Source organism: Lepisosteus platostomus, chromosome 5, assembly GCF_059453375.1.
Source record: "Lepisosteus platostomus isolate fLepPlt1 chromosome 5, fLepPlt1.hap1, whole genome shotgun sequence".
Lineage (NCBI taxonomy): Eukaryota > Metazoa > Chordata > Actinopteri > Semionotiformes > Lepisosteidae > Lepisosteus > Lepisosteus platostomus.
The window spans coordinates 67262450-67278518 of record NC_142615.1 but is presented as its reverse complement, the minus strand read 5'-3'; the positions used below and the strand labels follow the sequence as shown (position 1 = coordinate 67278518).

At 45.8% G+C, this 16069-nt stretch overlaps 1 non-coding gene across 1 annotated transcript; it reads right to left on the bottom strand.

Annotated features, from left to right (window-relative positions):
• Positions 1–802: 802 nt before the first annotated feature.
• Positions 803–874, bottom strand: trnaa-cgc (transfer RNA alanine (anticodon CGC)). Its single transcript has one exon. It is a non-coding gene; the product is annotated as a tRNA-Ala (tRNA).
• Between the last annotated feature and the right edge of the window lie 15195 nt (positions 875–16069).

Genomic DNA, 16069 nt, shown 5'->3' with positions numbered 1-16069 from the left:
AATGGGCTCACACACCGGAAGACACTAACGTTTATCTTCGTTAGAGTGTGTGAATAACAGTTTAACCCAAAATGTTTGTAATTGTGATTTTGTTAAAATGCAATAAATCGTCTATCAGCAGTAAGAAATTATTAAGAAAGTAAGAAATTGTTTTATTTCACAAACGGTAAGACGTGAAGAGAGTTTACAGTTCGTATCCTTCGCTTGGTCTTAACTTAAGCGTTCAGGATCCAAGCCCGTGTGTGGATGGTTGTGTTTCTTGAATCTCTTGTAATCATCAAAAGTCGTTGTTTAGTCCTTCAGTACTTTCTCGAGTTGTACCATGGATATTTTAAACGATTAATACTATTCATGCTCTTTTGCCTTTTCCTTCACATATGGAAAAAGTTCAAAGTGTCCTTATGGCTGTGCTCCACATCTACACGAGAGCACCTAACAGTACAGGACACGCAGTGAGGAATTCGCGCAGCTTTCAGTTTAGTGCGGAGTCCAGAGGGAGGACTCACTCGCTGAATGATTTCTCAAGAAATCCCGGGTGAGATTTAACAGGTGATTTCTTCAACAGCCACGACAAGTGTGGAGACGTTCTCTGGATTTCCTGAATATGACGTTAAATTAGTTCAAATCATTTGGTAGTTAACAGAACTAAATGCTTTGGAGGTACATTTAAAACAGCAGAGCAACACTGTAGCACTTTGTGTGTGACTGAACTTAATTGTGTAAACCTGGCTCTCTATGAACACCGACAAAGAGTTCTCACTCAACAGAAGATTGCGATGTGAGCACAATAATATAAAGCACATGGAGATGCCAGGGATTGAACCCGGGACCTCATACATGCGAAGCATGCACTCTACCACTAAGCTACATCCCCAGTAGTGTGTGCTCAGGGAGAATGCCTGCAATTTCCCACTTTCGTGTTTCCTCTACTACAGAGTAAATTCATGGGAATGAAGAAATAAGGAAGGAAAAATAATCGCATTGAAGCTTCCAGAGACTGGGCAAAAACGAATCAGTTATTTTTATATCCAGTCACACGGGCGACAGTGGTTAATTCCTCGACGGGGGAGTGCTTTTTTACCGCCTTACTCTGCTGTCTTTTAATTCTGTTTTCTTTGAAAGCTTTTTGCATCTTTTAAGTGCTCTCGGTTAAACTATGCATAGGACAACAGCAGTACTGATGATTTTCATGGACCGATGCACACTTCTTCTGTACAACTCCAGTGATAAAGCCCTGTCTGTAAATATTGTAGAAGAACGAAAAAGGGTGAAACAACGCTCCAACCACAGGAATGGTAACCGGAAGGATCGTGTTCTAATTTAATATGTCATTTTGAGATGCCTTGTCAACGCAGACAGGTGTTAGAGCTGAACAAATAATTTATAGTGGTGGTTGTAAACATGGAACATGTTGTTTCTATACCAGGAAGAAAGGAGCAGACTCTTAAACTCTTTAACTCTCAAGTTAAAAGAGACAAAAACGACACCTAATCACAGCTAACATTAATTAAAATGACATCACAACAAAAGAGCAGAGCCTTAAGTGAATCAAATTCGTTTTCATTAAATGTCTGTGTCTTCATCACTTTGACCGGGGTAAAGTTAGCTTGAAGTTCGAAAACGATTTTGGCATGCCTGTAGCGTTTTTATGAAACAATTGCTTTGTATATACAATTGTTTTGTGTATAAAGTACATTGTGAATGTTCTCACAGCCTTCAGTTTGTCTTTTTATTCCACACACGAATATTCTTGTGCCATATCACATATCATATAACACAGAACGCCTTCAAACCAAATGCATTTTAAAGACCACGACTTTGAAAATTTTCACAACCCCTCCATAAACATATCAGTGAGCTAATTATCCTTTTCTGACAGTCGGGGTTTTGATTGATGCGCAATTACGCACCATCTGGAACACTGGGGGACCGCTGTATACATACATACGTTCACAACGCAGAAATACTGCTCAATAGAGTTTCATGCGAAAAACCCATATATGACCATAGGAAGCAGAACAGCAGTTTCCAATTACCCAGACTGTCAGCACGGGAATAAAGCTTTGTTTTATTTCTGAAACCCTTTATTTCCTGTTTTCATTCTGCATGAAAATTCCTATTCTTAACTCAAGAGCTTTTTAAAAACAGCACCCATGATGTTCAAATCATGATGTCCATGATTGTTTTCACAGAAGACTGGGAGAGCTTTGGGTTGTGAATCTCTTTTTCTCATGGTTTTATTGAATGTGGCACTGTGCACTAGGATAGGGGGATGCTGTTCACAAGCCAATAGCATTTAAACCACAGCAAACACAATGCTGCAAGTAAGTGTTTTACACACTAAGCAGGTCCTCTGACCTTTCCCAGCCTTGCTTTGGGTTGTGAAACCTCTTTCAGTTTTTTTTATGATTTTTTCAATACGGCACCATTTAGACATGCAATACACTGGGATAGGGAGGTCCTCTTCATGACTCAATAGCATTTGAAGCACAACATTCACAATGCTACAACCAAGTGTTTTACACACCAGACAGCCCCCCTCACCTTATACAACCTTGTGTTGGGTTGTGAAAGTGTTCTTTCTTTTTTATGATTTTTTTTAATATGGGGGTCTTCTTAATACATGGGGTACATGCGGATAGAGCCTTAAAAGGTGGCTTCTCAAAGCTCTTTACAGAATGACAACAACAATAAATAAAAATACACAAGATAAAACACAATTACAATATATAGAGGAGACCGTGGATGGTGGTACTAAGAAAAGCAGAGGGGTGAAGAATGGAACCAGTTCAGTAAAGGCTTTTCTAAAGAAGAGGGTTTTGAGTCTGGATTTGAAGTAGTTTAGAGAAGGTGACTCTGTGATATCCTTGGGGAGAGAGTTCCAGGGCTTGGGGCATAACAGGAGAAGGCCCTGTCACCCACAGAATGTAGATGGGCTTGGGGAACAGTTAGGAGAGCAGAATTAGAAGAGAGAAGGTTGCAAGGTGGGGAGTAGGGCGATAATAGTTCAGACAGGTAATGAGGTGCCAAGCCATGCAGAGCCTTATAGGTGAGCATGAGAAATTTCATGTGCATTTTTTCCCCTCTGTAACAAGAAACATGTGCACTCTGAATTGAGTAGGTGTCAAATTTGTAAACCTGAAATTATTTTTTGGTCATATAGTCATTAAGATCCAAAAGACTTGGACAGAGATTCAACGAGCCCAGGCATAGAGACTGAGTGTCAAGCGAGCAGGAGCGGTGAGGAAGGAGACTGCGAGAGCATAGATATAGATATATCTAGATATACAGTACATTTAGGACTCAGTACCGATAACACTGCTGCTATTGATGGAGTAGAAATAAGTGTATTGGTAGTTTTATCTGAGGCAAGAAGTACTAGAACACCTCCTATACAAATGTTAGGATTCAGAGCAAGAAATATTTTTCCACCTCACCCAATGGTATTGCATTAACGAAGCTGAATCTGGCTTCTTATTCGCCAGCTTCTTCTGCCTTAAATGCTGCTGCTGTGATGTTATGCCGCCTTTCACCTGTAGATGGCTCTTTACAGTAATTTTTAAAAGTACTAATCGGGATGGATTACTGTATTTATCCTCAGCAAAGGGGAATATGTAAGTAGTGAATATCCAAATAGAATTTTTGTGTGAAACACATTTCAGAAAATTGTAAACCAATTTTCAAAACTCACAATAACACAAACACAATAAGTAAATAAGACAAAGGCAAAACATAAGTTCACAGGCACTTTCTGCTTCTTGCTATAAACCTACCCCCTGGTTATAAAAATATCTAAAAAGTCTGACATTGAGGTGTGAGAGACAATTGAACAGACTATCAAAATTCTGAGCTTTAGGAAATTTTACTGTGCCATTTTTTTTAAATATGACCCTGTGAACATGGCATGTCCCTCCTTCCTCATTACCAAAACATCTCAATGTTCCGACACTATGTACATTACAACACTTCACTGTTGCATTTCAGTTGTGACATTGTGAACATGGCATGTTAAAGTATATAGAAAATCTAGATCAGTACAGGCTAAATGCAATTCATAGTGATTTATCATTTTCTTACTTTCTAAATAAATAAAAAAATTCAGTGATTATGACACTTCGGTATGACATAAAATATGCTTCAATGACAGAATAAATAACCATGGAAAAAATACCCACAGTGGACATTCATATTTGTGATTATAGGAATGTTAAATATCAGGTGAGTAGCTGCGTCAGCATGCGTAGGCTGCAAAGGAACAAGTAAAGGGTTATTCCATGCTGAAAAGAGAAGAAAGGAAACAACGTGTTGGCCGTGGAGCCTTCTTCAGGTGTTAGAAAGACAGGGCAGTATGCAAAGATACATTTCTTTTTAGCTTTGCTGACTGCAGTTTATCTTTGATGACAACATCAAAGACATTAAGGAATTCTTACAGCTAACAGCTCCACATCAACTTCCTTTTATAACTAACCTCATCAGATCTCTCAACTCCCAACTCTTCCAGTTTCTCACTTCAGAGAAGGATAAAAAACTCAATCATCCTCTACAGAGAAAAACCATCAACACCTCCACCAATCCTAACCTTGTTGTTACTGTACCCTCTGACCTTTCCCTTTCACCCCTTTGCATCCTCAGCTAACATTTTAATATTACAACACAATTACAATAGATTGTACAGTATTTACAGTTTAAAATTAAGGTAAATGTCAAAATATTAAAATCCAACTGCACAGTGCTAACAAAACAATGCTTGTCAAGTTCTCAAACAAATCTGCATTGTATTTTTAAAATATTTCAGCAGAGGATGTGACGGGAGTATAAATGACGATTCAACGATCATTTTTCTTGGGTGAATATGGTTTTCTGGGGAGTTGCGATGTTGGGCATTATTGGACATTTTTGACACGTGTTGAACAGTCGCATTTCCTACAAATATTAAAATAGCTATGGTTTAGCTCAAAAATCCAATCGACCTATGCGAAAACAATATTTACATCACAAAAGAAACCCATCCCTGGTTGGACTTGAACCACCAACCTTTTGGATAACAACCAAATGCACTAACCGATCGGGCCACAGACACTGACTGGTGGAGAATTTTCTCGAATCCCAAAAAAAAAAAATCTCTTACTGTTCTTTTTGCCGGCCGGTAATATTTCTTCTGCACTGATAACCAAGAACTGAATTTCATGTTTCGCAAGCTGTGTGAATTTAATCAAAAACAAGTTTTCCAGAAAGGAAATGAACACATGCATTTAACGAAATCAAGCCCTTTGTGAGTGCCCAAAATGGTACGTTCTGTACTACAAGATAGGAAGAAATACACAGCTGGGATTCAAACCGCAGTTCTTTTGTTTAATAAAGAGGCACTTTAACCAACTTGTTAGGAATCCCTGGTGAGAAGATACACGGATCCTGTGCAGACGCAGGCACGGGTGATAGATGAGGCAGGCGAACAAACCAGAACGAGAGGCAAGGTCGTAGTCAAAAGGCGAAAGGCAAGTCGTAATCCAGGAAGTTTACCGGTAGCAGACAGTCCGAGTCGAGAGGCGAGGTGCAAAGTCGAAAAGGCAGAAGGGGAATCCAAAATCCAGAATAAATGAGGTACGGGGAAAAACGCCAGGTAGAGCTCTCAAGGAGTAGACTCAATACCGAGCAGTGGGAAGCAGGTGAAGATGGTTTAAATAGCAGTGCGCACCGCAATGAGTGTGCGCAGGTGGTTTAACTTGTGCGGCGGCGTTTGTTAATAATCACCCGCTGCTGGGTCTGATTAGCTCGCTTACGCTTTGGTCTTGACTGCCTGGTGGTCGTGACACAACTAAGCTACGGTGACATGACATCCAACCCCTTTTACAGCCACTTGGACACATCGCTCTGAGACATCTGCATTCAGAAAGCGCTGAACCTGCTCTCAGAGCAAATGGCCTCTTTTACATACAGTAGCAGCCCCGACAACGAGAAACTAAGAGAATTGGCTTTTATCTGGCATTTTTCATGTCCAATGCGTTTGACATCTCCCAAGGGCAACAGAGTTCTTTTGCAACACTATTTCTTCTTCTTTTTTATTTCTGTACGTTTTGATAAAAAATGAGAAATCGTGCAAGGGAAAAATGTCTTTTTTTCATAGAGAAAACGTGGACCGTGAAATGTTGTGTTGAGAAGAAGTGATTTAACATGATACGTGACCTGATTTATAGGAGCAAATGCTCACCCAGCAAGGTCTGGAGAAGTTGAAGAGTCTGGTGGATGTGATAAATATACGGTGTTGTGGAAGAAAACAGTCTTTCTTTGAATTCTCAATCAATTGGAATTTCAGTGCGAAACATAAACCCTTTGTCTGATTTAAAGAGATTATATTTTAAAACTCATAAAAAATCAGAAAACACATGTTTCTCACTTTGAAATTTTAGACAGGGCGTTATATTACTAGTAGCGACGCTGAGCACACTATGGGGGAATTCAGGTTATGTGAAATACCAGCAGTTTAATAAATAACACATCTGATTTTAGATCATAAGATTGTAGGTTCGACTTCTACCTTGCTTGTGTAAATTTTATTCAAGCTCCTCAGTAATAGATGTCTATTATGTAATGAACCGCACCTGAAAGCAAACATTGGGTCTGTTTCCTCTGTTTTCCAGCATGAAATAGCAAATCGTTACAAAAAGTACCTGCTAATGTCCAATAGCGGTTTTTTTTTTCAAATTACATTTTCAGGCTTCAGACACTTTTTAATAAAACAAAAGTGTCCAGAAACTCCCTAACTTTCAGGTTTGCTTGAACCTGTATTAAAAGAAGTTATTTGAAACTTCCGGGATTCCATTCTCTGATGTAGCTGTCTCTAAAGACGGATGTGATGTTTCGCAGATGTGAACTGTGCCTTCTCTCTTGTGTTCAAGGGTATTCGCTGAGTGAGATCCTAACTGTATGTCCAGTAGGGCTTTATTTTGTTTAGATTATCTATGTGGTGTACAGATAGAACTCAACTACATGGTGTGAATTCCGTGTTCAGGACGAGCAGAACCTGAAAAACTAAAAGCAGACCTCGACATAATTTGAACACACAGCCTTCTGATGTGGAGTCAGGCATGCTACATTTGCGCCACAAGGTCACAGCTATAACCACAGAAACCAAAATAGTTAGAAATATGGAACACAACTGTTGTTCCCCAAGAAGGAAAGCTGTTTTGTACTGACGTCACTCCTGTTTATGTAACCCAGATTGTGAAGACGACTCTGCCCTATCAAAGACAAATGTTAAACAAAAGTTGGAAAGCACACTCTGAACCCATCTGTATATTTGATTCCCGCGATCCTTTCAAAGCTGCTCAGTACTTTGCAAGCAAATCAAATCATTTCAGGGAAGAAACTCAGTTTAATGAACTACTTTCGTATTTTCACTCGTTGATTTTGATCTTTGTATTCTCTTTCCATTCTCAGCAATAATATTTCAAAATTACAGTTCAGATTTATTGGAAAACTTCACAAGCATTATGAGATTAGGACTGTACAATTGTTTTTTAATATCTTGGTATATTTACCTTCATTTTAATATAGATATAACCATAAATGTTGTTAAGCATATTGTACTTTTGTTGTACTTTTTAAAACATTTTAGCTGAGGACACACGGCGACTATTATACCTTGTGATACATGCAAGACATCTGTAAACGAAGATGTAATTACAATAAAATTGGCAATTAACAGAAAACCACAATTTGTATAATATTATTCCTCAATATCAATGATCAAAATGTATAAATTGATTGCTTCCTTAGTATTGCCAGGATCTATATTTAGCGTTCGGTAGCGATAACACTGCTGATATTGATTGAGTAAAAATCTATGATGTAGTGACAGCTTTATCTGAAGCGAGAAATCCTCGAACACCGCTTATGAAGTGTTAGGATTAATACCAAGAAATACCTTTTGTTTTCCCACCCAAAATGCTACTATTGCATTACACATTATGCAAACATTACCAGTTTTAGTAGCTTCTGGGCACGATTTTCCAAAACTGAAACTAAATACAAATGATTTAAGATTAACCATGTCCAAAAATTGTAAATCAGGACTAATACAATATCAAATGAAATTACTACAGAAGAAAAGGTTTAACTGAAATATGAATAAGACTATGCAAGCCTACAAAATAGAATAATTCAATTTATATAACTTATTTTTTTCTTATTTGAGAAATGGGCTCACACACCGGAAGACACTAACGTTTCTCTTCGTTAGAATATGTGAATAACAGTTTAACCCCAAATTTCTGTAATTGTGATTCTGTTAAAATTAAAAAAAAAGCATCTATCAATAGTAAGAAATTATCAAGAAAGTAAGAAATTGTGTTATTTCATAAACTGTAAGACATGAAGACATTTACAGGTTATATCCTTTGCTTTGTCTTTTAACACAAGCGTTCAGGATCCAAGCCCATATTCGGACGGTTGTGTTTCTCTTGTAATCATCAAATGGCATTGTTTTGTCCGTCAGTTCTTTCTCGAGTTGTACCATGGATATTTTATTCCATCAATACTTTTCATGCTCTTTTGCATTTTCCTTCACATACGGAAAAGAACTCAAGGCATTCTTGTCACTGTGCTACACAGTACAGGACACGCAGTGAGGAATTCGCGCAGCTTTCAGCTCAGTGCGGAATCCAGAGGGAGGACTCGCTCGGTGAATGATCTCTCAGGAAATCCCGGGTGAGGTTTTTCTGCAACAGCCACGACAAGTGTGAAGACGTTCTCTGGATTTCCTGAATGTGACTTTAAATTAGTTCACATTCTTTGGTAGTTAACAGAACTAAATGCTTTGGAGGTACATCTAAAACTGCAGAGAACACTGTAGCACTTCGAGTTTAATTGTGTAAACCTGGCTCTCTATGAACACGAGCAAAGAGTTCTCACTCGACAGAAGACTGCGATGTGAGCACAGTAACATAAAGCACTTGAAGATGCTAGGGATTGAACCTGGGACCTCATACATGTAAGACAAGCACTCTACCACTAAGCTACACCCCCAACATAGAGACCTTTCGAAGATGTGCAGGTGCTCACAGACCACAATCCATCTTTTGCATCTGATGATTTTCATGGACTGATGCACACTTGTTCTGTACAACTCCAGTGATAAAACCTTGTCTGTAAATATTGTAGAACGTAAAAGGGTGAAACAACGCTCCAACCACAGGAATGGTAACAGAAAGGATCATTTTCTTATTTAATACGTCCTTTTGAGATGCCTTGTCAACGCACACAGACGTTAGAGCTGAACAAATATTTTGTACACAAGACGGCAGTGCGATATTAAAATTCCTGTCTTCTTGATGGATTCAGACTGGTAGCCAGAGGACGCCGGGACAACGCCCATTGGACAACTGCTGGAACAGAGGCTGCAACAGAGCTTGTCAGCTGGTTTGGTGTTCGTGCCAGGAGATTCCAAATCCATACACAGTGGATAAGTAAACCCCATGTTCTACATTCCGTCTCGAGAATTCAGTTGTACCTCAAAAAAAGTTGTTATCAATTTAATTCATGAGTAATGTATTTACTTCCGAGTTTAGAGTAACAGTGGGTAATAACACTGATTAGCGATTTGGTAACCGAACGATATATATTGACATATATTCTCTGTTGTGTATCTTTGTGTTTGCATCTCTTCGAGATTATATACCTTGTATATTGATAACCCTCACAGTAAGGTCTGCCGCTCGTATCCAGGCAGACTAGTATATGTTTGGTGCACAATTTATGTTAATAAATGTATCTCGTGTATTGAACCCGTGTGTGTGCGTTGTTAGTTGTTCTGACGATTGATTTTCTAAAAGCCACAATGAACAACCTCGTGATTACTGCTACAATTAATAATTGTCTCAGTAAACCCATCAAACCTCTACACTTGTATAGTATAATTTATTATCTGTACCTGCAAATCCCCAATATTACTGCTGTCTCCTGAGAAACACAAGTGTAGAGTCAAATCATATGAAATAATACAACAAATCTATTCAATTAACACCCAGATGTGACAGAACACTTTTAAGACTTATACCCCTTTAAATAAGTATTTCCTTAATTTCAGTTCTCTTCCCTCCATGGGATACCTGAAAATTCACTATAGCATAATAAAGGCTGTGCATGCATTACCTGTAATACAGCTACTAATAAAGATAACATTAAAGTTGATTATTAAGAAATCACACTTTTATTAATAAAATATGTTTTGATAAAAGAAGTCTTAATAGACTAGGTAAATCCCTGTAGTAGTCTAACAACTACAAAAAAGAAAAAAAAAACAGAACAACTTCAAAACAAAGAGAAAAAGAACATTAAAAACAAATCTTGGTAACAACAAAAACACAGAAAAGTGAGTGCTTTTTCAAGTCTTCGGTACTCCATCATGCTCCTCTCATTTCAGTAGACCTCTCTCATATATTTGTGTATAGGTCTGCTGGAGGTCCATTGCTGATGGTAATTTAAGTAGGGAGCTGTGTCAGCATGTGTGGACTGCATAGGAACAAGTAAAATTTTATTCCATGCAGAAAAGAGAAGCAAACAACGTTTGAGCTTTGGAGCCTTCTTCAGGTCTGACAAGGAACAAACCTTTACTTGTTCCTTTGATGTTAATTTAGACCTGATCTCCAGCAAATACTTAACAGGACCTAAACTGGTCAGTTAGTTTAAATAGTTGAAGATATAGGCCACACTGCTCCAGGTGAGGCTTGAACTCAATCTCAGCATGAGTTCGATTGCACCACTGGAGCTGCAGAAGTCTTTTTTTACACAGACTAATGCAATTGCAATTAGTCACGAAACAAACGAGAACTGCAGCTGTACACTTGAGACAGGACGCTACTGTATTATTTTTGTTTAACACTCCAGTCGAACAAGCCGACATGTCACTATTGCTAAATCGTTACAAAAGACGCCAACTAATGACCAGTTTTATTTTTAACAGAACTTTACTGAAAGTTAAACTTATAAAACTACCTGAGCAAATAAATACAACAATTATTGTTCCTCTGACCTTCTCAGTATTTCTTTTTTTAAATTAATACATTTATTTATCCATGGTGTGCCTTGTGCTTACTTTTCAGAACTCTCTCTCCTGTGTTAGTAGGAGCTTACATTTCAAATTAAGTTCTTTAATCAGTTCCAATATCTTCCTTTCAAAGTAGGGAAGAGCAAGCTAGCAGTTGTTTTGCCTGTGGTTATTCTTTATGACTATATCTTCTGACACCTGTGCACAATCCTACAACATTACAAGAGAAGCACTATAACAGGAGTCATAAAAATGCAAGAAGCCACTTTGAACAATCTTTCGGAATTGTAAAACAACTAACGCTTTGCTTGGCTGTCATTTGGTTTGTATACCAGTCCATCAAGAGGCAGCACCATCATCATCAGGTCATGTGCAGTCCTACACAACCTTGCGATTGACTGGGATGAGCTACCTTTTCCATCTCCATGGCATGCAGCACACTCTGGCTGTTTCAACACAGTCATTATTGGACCACAGTGCACTGTCTCTTCTGTCCTGTGGCTATCATAATCACTTTTAAGAAGCCAAGTTTTTTTTCTTTAACATGTGCTTGGGTGCCACCCATTTCCTTATTATCCCTGCTTTCCAGCGGCTGACCCTACCTGTGTAAATAATGTCCTAGTAGTTCTAGTGCCCTGTGTAGTCTTATAAGTGTATAGCGTGTTGTTAAGTAATTACCACCCTAAAGATGTGTACGTGTTCTGTCAGTCTCCTCATGTGCATGTATATCCTGTGTTTGGTTTTGTGGTTGTTAAAGAATAAAGCTATTGCTTGGTTTGTTAATCGCGTCTCCACTGGTCCTTTGTTCTGAGAAGAACCTCTAAATGCTACATTGGTGTCAGAAGCGGGCAGGATGGACAAATCTTGGCAGACATTAGCTGATTCTGTCAAGTGCTGTCTGACTCTAAAAGAGACAGAACCCATCGGCAGCGCACATAGGGAGCCTGAGCAACTCCTGGGTGTGACAGGTGGCCACAGCCCTTACCAGGGCTATCCAGTAGTGGTCCTGCCGGTAGAATTGGGGCGACTGCCCGCTACTCCCGCCCAGTGGATGCCCCAAAGAGAAGATACCCTCCCTGCTGGAGCTGACCAGCGATTCCCACACCCATCAGTGCGGGTGCAACCCGGTCGCTACGACGGGGAAGCGCCTTGGGAAACCTACAAGGCGCAGTTCCAGCTCGCGACCTGGACGAATGGCTGGTGCCGGGCAGAGATGGAAGGAGTGGCCTGCCAGGTGCTCCTGGACGTCCCGGAGGAGGACAGAGGCGAATACACGGCGCTGGCGGCGGCTCTCCAGCTGCGTTTCGGTGTGGAGGAGGCGCCGGACTTGATGCGGGAGAGGCTGGCCCTGCGGCGGCGCCGACCAGGAGAGCGACTGGGCCCGGTTGCCGCTGATGTCGCGTTCCTCGCCCGCCGAGGATACCCAACTTTCCCCCGGGAGGCGCAGGGGGAGATGGCTCTCCAGGCCTTTCTCAAGGCCCTCTCACCCGAGGAGCTGCGGCACCAAGTGCATCGCTGGAGCAGGCCTTGGCTGAGGCCGTGTTCAGGGTGGCTGGAAGCGCCAGCAGACACTGCTGGCTGACCGAGGCGGCGACGGAGGAGTCCAGCGAGGGGGAAGAGGAGCCAGACCTTGCAGCGACCCCTGCGGAACAGCCCCACACGCTGCTTTGCGACCGCTGCAGGAAGAGGGAACTCTGAGCCCGGTTCTGCCGGGCACCCGAACCTCGCACTCCTTGATCGGCGTCGGGAAACGGGAACGGGGCGACTCAGCGTGTGGAAGGCCGCCACTCGAACACCTCACCCCCCGCTATTAAGACCGGCGCCCCTCACGTCACCGTGGGGCGAGTCGGCTGTAGCCGGGGCCTGTACCTCCACTGCCGAATCGAGGACCAACCCTGCCTGGCCCTACTCGACGCCGGTTCATCGGTAACCTTACTCCGGCCGGGCGTCCTCCCCGACACCGAGGGCACCAACTCCCCAGGATGGGAGGCCTCCGGCCTGCGGCTAAGGACCGTGACGGGACAGCTCGCCGCAGTCCGGGGGAAACGGGTGCTTGCCTTCCGTCTAGGTGCAGCGACGGTGTGCCACCCCTGCTACCTTGCACCCATCCAGGAGGACTGCATTCTGGGGCTGGACGTACTGCAGCGAGTGGGGGCCAGTTTGGACTTGAGCCGGCAGGAGTTGGTGTGGCAGGGGGAGCGACTTCACCTGGTGGAGGGCAGGCCCGGCGAAGGCCGAGGGACGCGGGCTTGCCGGAGCTGGGAGAAAAAGAGGCAGTGGCGGCGGCGGCGGCGGCAGTCGCCGGGGCAGACCAGGCCTGTGAGCCGGGGAGCGAGCGTGCTGGATCCTGCTCCCGAGTCAGCCGGGGGGCCAGACAAGGCGGCGGCGGCGGGAGCCGAGCGTTGCATGGAAGCGAGGCGCGCCGTTGAGGATCTACCAGCAGAGCTGCGAGGGCCTCGATCAGGACCAGCGGCAGCGGCTCCAGGCGCTACTCGCCCAGAACGAGGATCTCTTTGCGGCGATAGATGAGGACTGCACCCGCACTGCCCTGGTCCAACACGAGATCAACACCGGCGACGCTCGGCCCATCCGCATCCCACCGGGACGCATGGTTCACGCCAAGCGGACCGCCGCCGAGGAAAAGATCCGGGAGATGGCCGCAGCGGGGGTGATTGAGCCCTCTGCGAGCCCGTGGTCGGCGCCAGCTGTACTGGTAAAAAAAAAAGACTGCTCGTGGAGGTTCTGCGTCAACTACCGCAAGCTGAACGAGGTCACCCGGAAAGATTCCTACCCCCTGCCGAGGATAGATGACGCCCTAGACTACATCACCGGGTCGACCTGGTTCAGCTCCCTGGACCTCCGCTGCGGCTACTGGCAGGTACCGCTTGCTCCCGATGCTCGCCCGAAGACAGCCTTTTCTATCGGCCAGGGCCTCTGGCAGTTTACTGTCATTCCTTTTGGCCTGTGCAATGCCCCGGCGACGTTCGAGAGGCTGATGGAGAGGGTGCTGGCATCTGTCCCGCGGAACCAGTGTGTGCTGTATCTGGACGATCTGCTGGTTCATGCCCGGGGCTTCGACCAGGCCTTGACGAACCTCCAGGCGGTGCTGGACTGCATCCGCCGTGCTGGCCTGAGGCTCAACCCCTCACCGACAAGGGCCGCCGTTTCGACTGGGACTCGGGCTGTGAGACTGCCTTCGGCCGGTTGCGTGAAGCTCTGGTGGGGGCCCCCGTGCTGGCCTACCCCGACCCGCGGTTGCCATATGTTCTCGATACCGACGCGAGTGACTCGGGGGTGGGCGTGGTGTTGGCGCAGGAGGGGCCGGATGGGGAGCGCGTAGTGGCCTACTATAGTCGGGCTTTGACTAGGGCTGAACGGAACTACTGCGTGACCCGTCGCGAGCTGCTGGCGGTGATGGCGGTGGTCCACCACTTCAGGCCGTACCTGTTCGGGACCCGGTTCCGGCTGAGGACCGACCATGCGTCCCTCACCTGGCTGCTCCACTAAAAGGAGCCGGAGGGGCAGATGGCGCGATGGATAGAGATCCTGCAGGAGTACGACTTCACTGTCGTGCACCGTGCGGGGTCTCGCCATCTCAATGCCGACGCTCTCTCGCGGCGCCCCTGCGAGGCCGCGGACTGCCATCACTGCGCCCGGCGGGAGCAGCGTGAGGTGGCTGTCCGCACCGTGGCGGGGGTGGGCACCGCGGCCACGGCCCGGGAGGGGCCGCTGGGGGTGGGCCTGCCAGACCTGGCGCAGCGTCAGGCAGCTGATCCTGACGTGGGGCCGGTGCTCCGCTGGAGGGCAGCTGGAGTGCGGCCTACACGAGAGGAGCTCGCCCCACACCCAAAGTCCGTCAAGGCCCTCTGCGCCCTGTGGGAGGCCTTGGAGGTAAAGGATGGGGTGCTGCACCGGGGGTGGCGGGTACCCTCCAGTGGTGAGGTACGGTGGCAGCTGGTGGTGCCTCGGTCGCTCCGCGGGGCGGTGCACGGCCAGCCGGGCATGGGGCACTTCGGCGGTAAGAAAACCCTGCAGCGTCTCCGAGGCCATTTTTATTGGGGTCTTTGCCACTGGGACGTGCAGAGGTACTGCCAAACGTGTGCGGTGTGCGTGGCGCAGAAGGGTCCCCCCGAGCACTCTCGGGCCCCCCTCCAACAACACCAGGTGGGGGCTCCTATGGAGCGGGTGGGAGTGGACGTTTTGGGCCCGTTTCCGCGCACCGAGGCTGGGAACCGCTACGTCTTGGTGGCCATGGATTACTTTACGAAGTGGCCGGAGGCCTACGCCCTCCCGGACCAGAGTGCCCCCACGGTGGCCGATGCACTGCTGGAGGGGATATTTGCCAGGCTGGGGGTGCCGGAGGAGTTACACAGTGACCAGGGGCGTAACTTCGAGGTCTTCGCCAGAGTGTGCCAGCGCCTGGGGATCACTAAGACGCGGACCACACCGCTGCATCCCCAGAGCGACGGGTTGGTGGAGCGGTTTAATCGGACGCTCGCCACCCAGCTGGCCACCCTGGTGTCCCGGCACCAACGGGACTGGGACTGCCACCTCCCCCTTGCGCTCTGGGCGTACAGGACCGCGGTCCAGGAATCCACCGGGTGCACCCCGGCCTCGCTCATGCTGGGCCGGGAAATGCGAACCCTGGTGGACCTGGTCTTCGGCCCGCCGCCCGGAGACGGGTCGGCACCGCCGGCTGGACCGGACTACGAGTGGGACCTGCGGCAGCGGATGCAGCAGGTGCACAGCTTTGCACGGACCCACCTGACACAGGCGTGGGTCCGGCAGAAGCGGCACTACGACCTGCGCTGCAGGGGGCCTGCCTTCCAGCCCGGGGACTCGGTTTGGGTGTACAACCCGCGCCGCTGCAAAGGTCTCAGCCCTAAGCTGGCGCCGTCATGGGAGGGTCCCGCTGAGGTACTCGGGGTGGTGGGTGAAGTCTGCTACCGTGTCCGGTTGCGAACACGGGGGAGAGTGGTGGTCCTGCACCGAGACCGCCTGGCCCCCTACCGGGCCCGGGAGGAG